At 36.7% G+C, this 11130-nt stretch overlaps 1 protein-coding gene across 4 annotated transcripts in view; it reads left to right on the top strand.

Moving 5' to 3' along the window:
• Positions 1 to 11130, top strand: part of LOC105804091 (glutamate receptor 1.2) — a 43811-nt gene that overhangs the window by 29097 nt on the left and 3584 nt on the right. The gene's annotated exons all lie outside the window — the stretch shown is intronic.

The raw sequence follows: 11130 nt of genomic DNA, 5'->3' as shown, positions 1-11130 counted from the left end.
TTTATTGTGGTGTGATCAGATCACCTTGAAAATAATTTTAGGTCTGCGAATTTTTGAGAAAACAAGTTCGGGAGTCGGTTACGCACGAGGAAGGGTTAGTACCCTCGTGACGCCCAAAATTGGTACCGATTTGATTGTTTAATGTCTTAATGTCAAAATTTTGAAAAGATTTTAAAATACGATCCTTTTATTTTGAATAAAATGAATTAGACGATGAGATTCACTTATTTCAAAGAAATAAATCGTCACACTCAGTAAGTTAGAGTGCAACATTTTAAATCCTCAAAATTAAGTTTATCTCTCGTCTTTTAAAACCTATGCATCTTGAGGAGGATGTCCGATTATCTGGGTCAAATGAGAAAATCAAAACCCAGTAAGTTAGGGTTCGATTTCACAAAATTCCTGAATATCGAACATTGCCTTTTATTTTTTTTTAAAATCCTCGTCTCGAGAAAATAACATGTCATATTCAATGCGTTAGGACACAACGCATCAAATTCCCGAGAATGGGTTTTTATTCGAAATTTGTATGTTTAAAAAAATCTCGATTATTTAGATTCTACGAGGAAAATTGGAACCCAATACGTTAGGGCTCAATTCTCTCGAGGATTCCAAATACCGAGTATAGCTATCTTGAAAATCTTTAAACGAAACGTTTAAATACTTTGATGAAATCAAATATAATATAAAAAATAAAATATTGATGTACATCCTGAAACAACAATTGGTAAGCTAAAATGTATATTAATAATCATCGACAACCTATGAAAATGAATAAACAACATAACACATTCACAAATTATAATCTCATGTCATATTCCATGCAAAAATAATTATCAACATTCTAAACAATCGTAAGCCTTAAGAACTAAACTTAGAATACCAAAAAAACAAGAGAAGAAAAACAAATAAATAAAATTAAAGTAGATTCCAAAGTTGTCTTGCAAAATAGAAATATCAAAGGATATATGTAAGACTTAAAATATAAAAAGTGTGATGAATTTAAATGATATATATTGAATCTCAAATAATGATACATGATAAATTTAAAATATGATATGTAATAAATTTATATCATTAATAATAATATATTATAAGGCAATCCTATTTAAAGTAATAATGCCGCATATATATAAAAAAACTTAAAACATTAATATAAAATAATAGTAGATAACAATATTGAATTCAATTTGTAAGAAAAATATTAGATGCGTTAATGTGATGGAAAATAAAATTAAAAAAGGATCAAACGCATCACTGGACCAAGGTGAAACAAATAGCAAAATATAGAGCTAAATTAAAAAGGTGAGAAAATGATTTTGAAAACATCAGAAAAAAATGGGGATCGACTTCGCAAAAATCCCTCCCTCCACATGATACGCGGATCTAACGCATCCGGGTCGGATCATTGGGCATAGGCCAATACAGTGTCATTTTGAAGCCACCGACATAGGCTTAAAACGGCACAGTTTCTTCAACTATATAAAAGGGTAAATAAACCCTAAAATTTGAAGCAAATATCCTTCCATCATTTCAGTCTCAGCCGCAAGTGTGAGACGCTTCCCCTCCCCACCGTTTCTAGCTTTACCAAATTGCTCTCAGAGCCTCTACCCACACTTCGATCACGGCGAAGGGAGCAGAGATCCGACGGCCTCAAACAGGAAGGTAAGTCTCTCCTCCTCTACTTTACTGCTTTTATTTTATATATGCGCTTATACATGTATTAATAACAAAACAAAGAACAAAAGAAAGAAGAACGATCGAAAAAAACAGAATCGCAAAGAGAGAAAAAAACCTTTGTTGTATTGATTCTTTTTTTGATACAATTTGCGTATTCTCCTTTACAGATTTCGTTATGGCTTTATATAGCCAAAAGGAAAAATACAAAAATCACCCATTTTTCTGTTTTTCTTTTTCTATATTTTTCTTTCGATTTTACCCTTTTTTCTCTGCCTTCTTCGCTTTTTGTTCATTTTTTGTTTGCTTGCGTTTGCTGTGTACGTGTTGTTGCAGGTATACGGGCGTGAGGGTACGCATGTACAGAGTTGTGGCAGAGTGCAGGCAGAAGTCGTGGTCCCTGGTGGTGGCGTGGCTCGGCTTGGAGGCGCTACACGAGTAAGGGGGAAGCCTGGCTCAGTTGCGGCGCTGGAGGCTCACCCTAGCTGCTAGGGTGTTCTGATTTTGGTCTCTGCTAGGCTAGGTGTTGGGCCATCAGGCCATTAGGTGTTGGGCTTGTGTTAGGGTAGTTTAGGTTAAAAGTGGTTTGGGCCACGTAATTGGGTCTGTAATTGGACATTTTAGGACATTTAATTATTTTTTGTTTTTATTTCTTTGTGATTTGGGCCCGGGCAAATTGGGCCTATTACAGTTGCTCCTCTTTGCTCATTGTCGTGTAACGAGAATAGAGCAAAGACTAAGGAGGACCAATTTTGCCCGGTCGTGTTTGGACCTTGGTGCTCTTCTTCTTCAAGTTGACTCTTCGGAGGTAAGAGTTGGTACCACAACGTCGGTGAGGTAGTATTTGTGGCTTGAATCTGTTTCCCTACTCTTGGGGAAGATGAGATTCGCCATCTTCGATCCGCTCCACTATTGCTTAGGGAGATAGGATTAATGGCTTAAATCTGTTTCCCTACTCCTAGGGAAGATGAGATTCGCCGTCTTCGATCCGCTCCACTATTGCTTAGGGAGATAGGATTAATGGCTTAAATCTGTTTCCCTACTTCTGGGGAAGATGGGATTCACCATCTTCGATCCACTCCACTATTACTTAGGGAGATAGGATTAATGGCTTAAATCTGTTTCCCTACTCTTGGGGAAGATGAGATTTTCCGTCTTCGATCCGCTTCACTATTGCTTAGGGAGATAGGATTAATGGCTTAAATCTGTTTCCCTACTCCTGGGGAAGATGAGATTCGCCGTCTTCGATCCGCTCCACTATTGCTTAGGGAGATAAGATCTGGTTTCTTTCGTCTGCTCCACTACTGCTTGGGGAGATAAGACTTGATGTGATCTGCTCCACTACTGCCTAGGGAGATAAGATCTGGTTTTTTTTCTTCTGCTCCACTGTTAATGCTGGAAAGCAAAATCTGCTACTATAACCGATGGAGGCAAGGCTTCGTTTTCTATCTGCTTCGCTGTTAACGCAGGAAGGCAAGATCTGCTATCTTTAACCAGCTCCACTACAACCGATGGAGGCAAGGCTTCGTTTTCGATCTACTTCGCTGTTAATGTAGGAAGGCAAGATCTGTTATCTTTAACCAGCTCCACTACAACCGATGGAGGCAAGGTTTCGTTTTCGATCTGCTTCGCTGTTAATGCAGGAAGACAAGATCTGTTTCTTTAGCCAGCTCCACTGCAACCGATGGAGGCAAGGCTTTGTTTTCGATCTGCTTCGCTGTTAATGCAGGAATGCAAGATCCGCTATATTTAACCAGCTCCACTACAACCGATTGAGGCAAGGCTTTGTTTTCTGATCTTCACTGATCTGTTCTTTGGGGAACATGACCTGTATAATGAACCTAATTATGCCTAATGATTAGGATGGCATGATCAAAATGAATCAAATGCTCCTAACTAGACATGTGTGAATGGTGGTTGCATGAATGCAGAATTTTATTTTTTCGAGAATGATCCCGCTTGGGTTGTCATTACTCGAAGTTTATTGAGGCTTTGTGACTGACGTGCTACAACGTATTCTTGCTTGACCGGCTTTTCAAAGAATCACTTAGTCGGATTGCCCCCACTGTAAACCTCAAAGTTTAACCCCTTGGGGCACAAGAATTTGTACCATCATTCTCCCACTGTAATCCAAGGGTAGAAATATGGCTTTTCCTGAATCCTCTCTTATCACAAATCAAGGATACAAGATCTGAATCGCTCTGGTTTCTTACACCATTCTCAGGGTGTCGTACCAAAAACTCAAGCGCAAATGAATACTCTCTTCTCCGAGGTAACCCCTTCCTCTTGCCTGGTGATCATTGTTTGCTTGTTTACTTAAGCTTTATCACCAACATGGTGTCTTGTCAATCAACGCATTTGACAACAAAAATCCAAAGGGAAAGTCTAAATTTAGACTATTCCTTCTCAAATTCCCAACCTTTAAATTTGATGTGTTCTAAACAAAAGTCCTGTTTCAGGCTCCTATATTATTTAGAAACTTTTCAGAGTAATACGCAAAACTTCCTTTGTGAAATTTTTATTAGTCCATTAATCATTATTCCAATACAACATGTTTGCAAAAAGGTCATAACAATGGAAGAATAAAGTTGGTTCTGAGCATAGCTCGAAAGAATAAATTATCGAAGATAGTGAAGAAGGATGACAAAGAAATTAATTGGGAATGTATATCTTGGAAAAGAAAAAGGTATTCCAAGAACAACAAATAATATGAGAATTGGGTGCCCCAGATATCGCAGCTTGAACTTCTCTGTACAAACTTTCTAAAGACCATTCTGAGTTTGACATGTGTTTAGGAGATCTACAGTACTCTGTCGATGCTCCAAGATGTCGCCTATCCTCTCCTACTGATTCAGGCATAACAAGCTCACTACATGCCCCAATATGATTAAAACTTGAGCAGCTTAAATCACCTTATGCCCATTCTGATTAGTATTTGAGTCGCCTTTTTCGGGTTTTCAACTCAAATCCCCTTTTGCCTAAGGTGCCCTTTGCGGGTTTTCCCCTTAGCCTCTCCATTTTCATTTTCCATTCTCATTTTTTCATTTTTCATTTTTTCATGCATTCAAATTTTTTTTGACTCAGAGTGCCCTTTGCGGGTTTTCACCTTGGTCCTTTCTCCTTTTTTAAACGAAGTATTTCCTGACTGGATCCGAGTTTATAAGACTAGCAATCTCACTCAGGATTAGTGCTCTTCTGAAGAATGTCTTCTTTACAACGTAGGGACATTCCCGGTTTGGCATTCATTTCCCTCTGGAATCCTTTTGGAGAGGAATGATCTTTTCGACATCCTACCCTCTCGTGGAATTCTCTGAGATGACACTGTTCATTATAGGCTCATATCATTTGTTTTTGGTACATCCGACCTTGAAGAATAGCTTTTAACCTCTTTCCTAGGTTCAACTGATCACATCGCGATTGGATCCATTCTACTTCATCCAACTCTGGCTCAACTAACACCCGAAGAGAAAGGATTTCAATAGGTAAAATTACCTAAACCCTGCAAACCAAAGAGAAAGGTATTGCCCCGGTACAGATGTTCGACAAGCAAGGAAGGCAAATAGTAATTTCTCATGCCAATCCTTTAAGTCTCAGTCGTTTTCCTTCAATTTTCGATGTTCATCTCTAGGTAATTCAGTGACGAATCGTGGTGTCCACTTCTGAGTTAATTTGAGTCCTCAACTATCGTGCTATTGTTTAAGCTCAATGCATTCTCTAATACCCTCTTCTCTGAAATTCTGTATCGGTATACGATGACTTTGGCTTATGAAGTGGCCTCTCAAAATGAAGCAATGCCCATTAGAAGTCTTCGATAATGGTGATGTCCATGCCCCATTGTGCTCGAAATTTGAGTCGCCCTTTTCGGGTTTTCAACTTAAAACCACATTTGGTCACAAAGCGCCCTTTGCGGGTTTTCGCCTTAGCCTCTCCTTTTCTTTCTTTTTCTCTTTTTCATTCTGATTTTTCATCTAGATTTCTCTTTTTCATTCTTCTTTCTTTTTCTCATTTTCATTTTGATCTTGAATTTGATTTTCTTCTTTCTTCTTTTTGTTTTTTTATTTTGATTTTTTGATTTGATTTTGATTTTTCTTTTTTTCTTTTTGATCTGAGCCTTTTGGGGCGCAACTACGACAGAAAACTTTGGATCTTTCTCTTTAATCAGGATAGACCCAACAACAACTTGAAGAGATGGAAATTCAACTTCAAATGGGCAAAGCTGTGCTGACTCCACGAGAAAGGCATTGCCTCGACAAAGAATTACATCGTTCATACTGCAAATTTTGACATCGTGCTGTTGTGCAGATTTCATTATCGGCGCTTAACCTGGGCATATCTTGGTATGATCATACGAAGACATCTTTGAACCCTAAAGGTCACTCAACAAGGTGTTGCTTCGTCTTTGCGGTCAGGTTAATTCTAATCTTCACCAAGTCCACAATTCCTTGTGAGGTAGGATCTGTCTATCCTCTCATGCTACCATCCTCGACAAGTTCGGAGATAAGCTACGATCTATGTCATTTCCAAAGCCATGAGATCCATCCAAACACATGCCTCGCTCAAGAGAAAAATCTGGGTCTGTAGAGAGTCATTCAAGTAATTGATATCCGAGGACCCATAATGAGTACTGAAGAATGTACAAAAGAATGTATAAAATAATTATTTGTATCATATGAATAAATGAATGATGGTTTGGAAGAAAATCCACAAGAATGAAAGAATATAGAATTATTCGCAAAGAAAGAATATATTGGCTCAGAAATAATTGCAAAGATGTATTTCATTAAAATAACAACGTTCAGACATAAGCCTATTTCACAAAAGAATTTCTATCATTTCTAGGCTAAAAACAACAAAAATGTTCTGAACATTACTCTAGAAAAGCTCTAAAAACTATAGGGATTTCTTCCGCAATCTAATTGTTTAGAACACTCCAGATTCATAAGGGCATATATTTAACAAGGTCCCTTCTTCAATTGTGTCTTCATACATGTCATTGATGTGAGCGTGTAACACCCCTTACCCGAGACCGTCGCCGGAATCGAGTACGAGATGTTATCCAATTTAACTTACCAATTCAGAGCATAAAAATTTACTTTTAAAATTAAATTCACTGTTCACAACAAAACTGTCAACCTGCGCGACTGTCACTAATTTACTTATAACTCAAGATAAAAAACTCAAAATTTAAATCCGTAAATTTTCCCTGAAACTAGACTCATATTCCTACTTACCGTATAATTTTCAGAATTTTTTTACTTAGCCAATTAGTACAGTTTATTCATTAAAGTATCCCCTGTTTCACAGCTCGACAGATCTGACCTCTTGCACTAAAAATCAATTATCTCTTTGTAAAGAATTCATATAAGGTTATCGTTTGTTTATTTTGAAAATAGACTCACTAAGAAATCTACACATATAAATTATGACCCATAATTCTTTCTGTAAAATTTATAATGATTTTTCAAAGTCAGAACAGAGGACTTCAAAAACCATTCTGACCCTATCTCACTAAAATTCAACTATCTCAAAATACAGAATTCCTTTGCCTACACCGTTTCTTTCATATAAAAATATACTTGATAAGCTTTAATTCCATATATAATTCACTCTCTAATTCCATTTCTACTATTTATGGTGATTTTTCACATTCACGTCACTGCTGCTGTCAAAGAAACTGCTTCTTTGAATTAGTTACCATTTTAACATACATAACACCAAAACATATTCTTTAATAGCTACTTCAATAGCTAATATTAGCCATATCATTTGAACATGCTCAAAATGATTAAGACCCTATACATGCCATAGTTTAAACATTTTGAAAATCACATAATACCGAGATGATTATGATAGTGTGATACGAGCTCCAACGATCCCCAATTCGATCAAGTTCAAATCACTATAAAACAAAGGAAAAGAAAGAAAGGTATAAGCTATAAATAGCTTAGTAAGTTACATGTAAACAATAATTACTCATTTAATAATTAACACTTTTAACATATAACTAATCAAAACATTTCTTAGCAATTTCAATCACTTACACATGCACAATCTTACCAATTCACTTGCATATACATTTTCACACTTAACATTTATCACATATGCTCAATTCTTTCAATTGTACCTGCATACACACTTCATTTCATATTCACTTTAACCCATCATTAATCCCGTTGAACACTCGGAATATACACAGATACGTAGAGATTTAGCACATAAGTGCAACACCGATATGTAGCCAAAGCTACCATCGTAACGTAGCCAAGCTACCATCGAAACGTGGCAAGCTACCACCGATCAATAACACCGAAATGTCCACGGGCCTACTCACACAAGTCGTCAGTGTCGCAACACATGCTAGATCACCCAGCACCGGGACTCAACTGTAACATCAGTAACATCGATCTCTAGTGACATGTCACTTGTATCCACTTCTATTCCTAAGTTCAACCGGAATTTACACTTAACACTTTATTTTCAACACTTTAACACTTGAAAATTCATGAACAATTTTCCTTCAACATTCAATATTGATTCACATATCAAATAAAATTCACAATTTATAAAATATATTACTATTATTTACACATAACTTACCTCGGATGCAAAACGACTATTTTTGTAATTTAGTCGATAACTTTCTCTTTTCCCCGATCACTTGCACTATTTCTTCTTTCTTGATCTATATTAACACAATTTAATAAATTTTATCAACATTTCATTCAAATACAATTCATACACAACATTTTGGCAAATTTACATTTTTCCCCAAAACTTTTCAAAAATTTCACTTTTGTCCCTAAGCTCGTAAAAATAAAATTCACTAAATTCTTAAATTTCAAACTTCACTAAATCATATTTCATGCTCATAACAGCCCTCAATTTCACAAAATCACAACTTTATGCACACTTTACCATCTTTCACAATTTAGCCCTTTTTCAACATTTTCATTGAAATTCATCTAGTAAAACTTGTAATTAACACTTCAAACATTCATTATCTAACATCACTAATCAATCTACAATTATATCATGAATGGGTCAATTTTTAAACTTCAATTTCATTTAAATTAAATGGTAGAAACATGAAATTCAAGCATCAATAAGCATAAAAATACGAAAATAATTAAAAACGGGGCAAGAAATCACTTACAATTGAGCTTAGGAAGATTAAGAACCCTAGCTATGGTGACATGAATTTTTTTGGCAGCAAACGTCTGATTTTGAAGAAGATGGACACTTATTTTCACTTTATTTTGTCTTTTATTCCAATTTGGACAAAAATGCCCTTGACCCATTACTTAGATATTTTTCTAGAAATACCCTTTTGTGTCCATAACACTAATTTATGGTCTAATTGCCACATAAACACTTCCAATTTCATGCAATAATTCAATTAAGTCATTTAATCACTAATTAGACACACTTTGCATTTTTCTCGATTTAGTCCTAAAAATTCAATTAGGCACTAAATCATTAAAATTTTCTATCCATATTTTCACACAATATTTCAATCAATCAGTAACTAATAAAAATTTATAAAATTAAATTATTTCACTTCGGATTTGTGGTTACGAAACCACTATTCCGATTAGGCCCTATTTCGGGCTATCACAGAGCGTTTCTCAACATCTCTTCATGCAGTGCATTTACCTTATTGTCAATCATGATTGGGTAGTGGAATTTCTGCATTAGATGAGTCACCCAACTTGACAATACCCATGTTGATGAACTTTTCAACTAGATTTTTGAAGGTAATGCAATTCTCTATCGAGTGCCCCGCAATTCCCGCGTGGTAGTCACATTGTGCGTTCGCATCATACCACTTAGGATACGGAGGTTGCAGGGGTTTTGAGTAATGAGGAGCGACAACATGCGCATCGAATAAGCTTTGATACAGCTCCTTATATGACACCGGAATTGGTGTGAACTGGAGCTTCTCAATACTTGGTTTCACATAAGGTTCTTGTCTTGATGAACCTTGTTCACTGGCGACCCCTTTACCTGACCTTGAGTAAGCTGTGTTGTTCACCTCACTTTCTCTTCTCCTTGAGGTTGACCTCTTATCACTCTCTTCCACCTCAATTTTTCCGGCTCTTATAGCACTTTCAATCATTTCACCGCTCATGACTATGTCAGAAAAGCTTTTTGTAGCACTCCCTAACATATGCGCAATGAATGGGGCCTTCAACGTATTGATGAAGAGCATTGTCGTCTCTTTCTCCGAGAGGGGTGGCTAAACCTGGACTGCAACTTCTCTCCACCTCTGTGCATACTGCCTAAAACTTTCGCTCGATTTCTTTTCCATGTTTTGCAAGGTGATTCTATCGGGAACCATATCCATTACATGTCCGTATTGTTTCATGAATGCCTGTGCTAGGTCCCTCCATGAACCAATCTCAGTACGGCTTAACTGATTGTACCATTTCGACACTGCTCCAATGAGGCTATCCTAAAAACAATGTATTAATAGCTGATCATTGTTAATGTGCCCAGTCATTCTCCTACAAAACATGGTGATATGGGCTTCTGGGCAACTGGTCCCACTATATTTCTCAAATTCAGGCATCTTAAACTTGTGAGGGAGTACTAAGTCTGGAACCAAGCTCAGATCTTTCGCATCGATTCCATGGTGACTATCGGCGCTTTCCAAGGCTTTGAATTTTTCCTCCAACCATTTACACCTATCCTCTCATTGTTTTGACAGTTCGACGTTTGCCTTCTCTTTTTCAGCCATTTCATCGAAATCAGGAATAACAAGATTCGTTGGGTTATCTCTAAGATTAGAACCTGATCCAACCTCGGTCTGAATCTGCGCATGCGGAGGCGTAAAATCTAAAGGATAGATAGGTCTATCATTGTTTTCTCCTTCATCTTTAACCATAGGACCCTTCCCCTTATTTATACCTTTAGTCAGTAGGTGGGTCAATTCAGCCATCGCATCTTTTTGAGCCTTGATCAATCTTTCCGTTATGTCCTCTTGAATTTTATCTAACCGCTCTTGCATTTGCACTTGTAACCGTTCTGGCATATCCTTTTGCATTTGCTCCAATTTCTCTAATCTTTGATCCATTTTTTTAGTCTTTCGACGAGTACCGTATTGATGCTTAATGGGTGAGCTTTTGTCGGTTTCCAGATTAGCTGAAATAAATTTTCTTAATTAGACCCTTTCAATGGACTTTAATGCATGTAATGCGAATGCATGAAATGCGTGCCTAAAGAGACATTGATTTTGATTCAATTACATTTAGAAAACTTTTCTAGAAAGCAAATTCCTTTACATAAAAAGGATACATGTACGACCTCACCCTCATATTCTAAGAAACAACATCTATCTTCTTCTTCATGCGCATGTTTAGTCAATCTCATGTATTCTTCGAATCATAGATGAAGGAGTAAAGTAGTCCTTACCGGCAGACTAGAGTTTCGGAAAACTGCTTTTTGGCTGCATGG

The sequence above is a fragment of the Gossypium raimondii genome, chromosome 7 (assembly GCF_025698545.1).
Source record: "Gossypium raimondii isolate GPD5lz chromosome 7, ASM2569854v1, whole genome shotgun sequence".
NCBI classification, from domain to species: domain Eukaryota; kingdom Viridiplantae; phylum Streptophyta; class Magnoliopsida; order Malvales; family Malvaceae; genus Gossypium; species Gossypium raimondii.
Note: the sequence above shows the minus strand (reverse complement) of the source record. Positions and strands in the feature narration are given on the sequence as shown.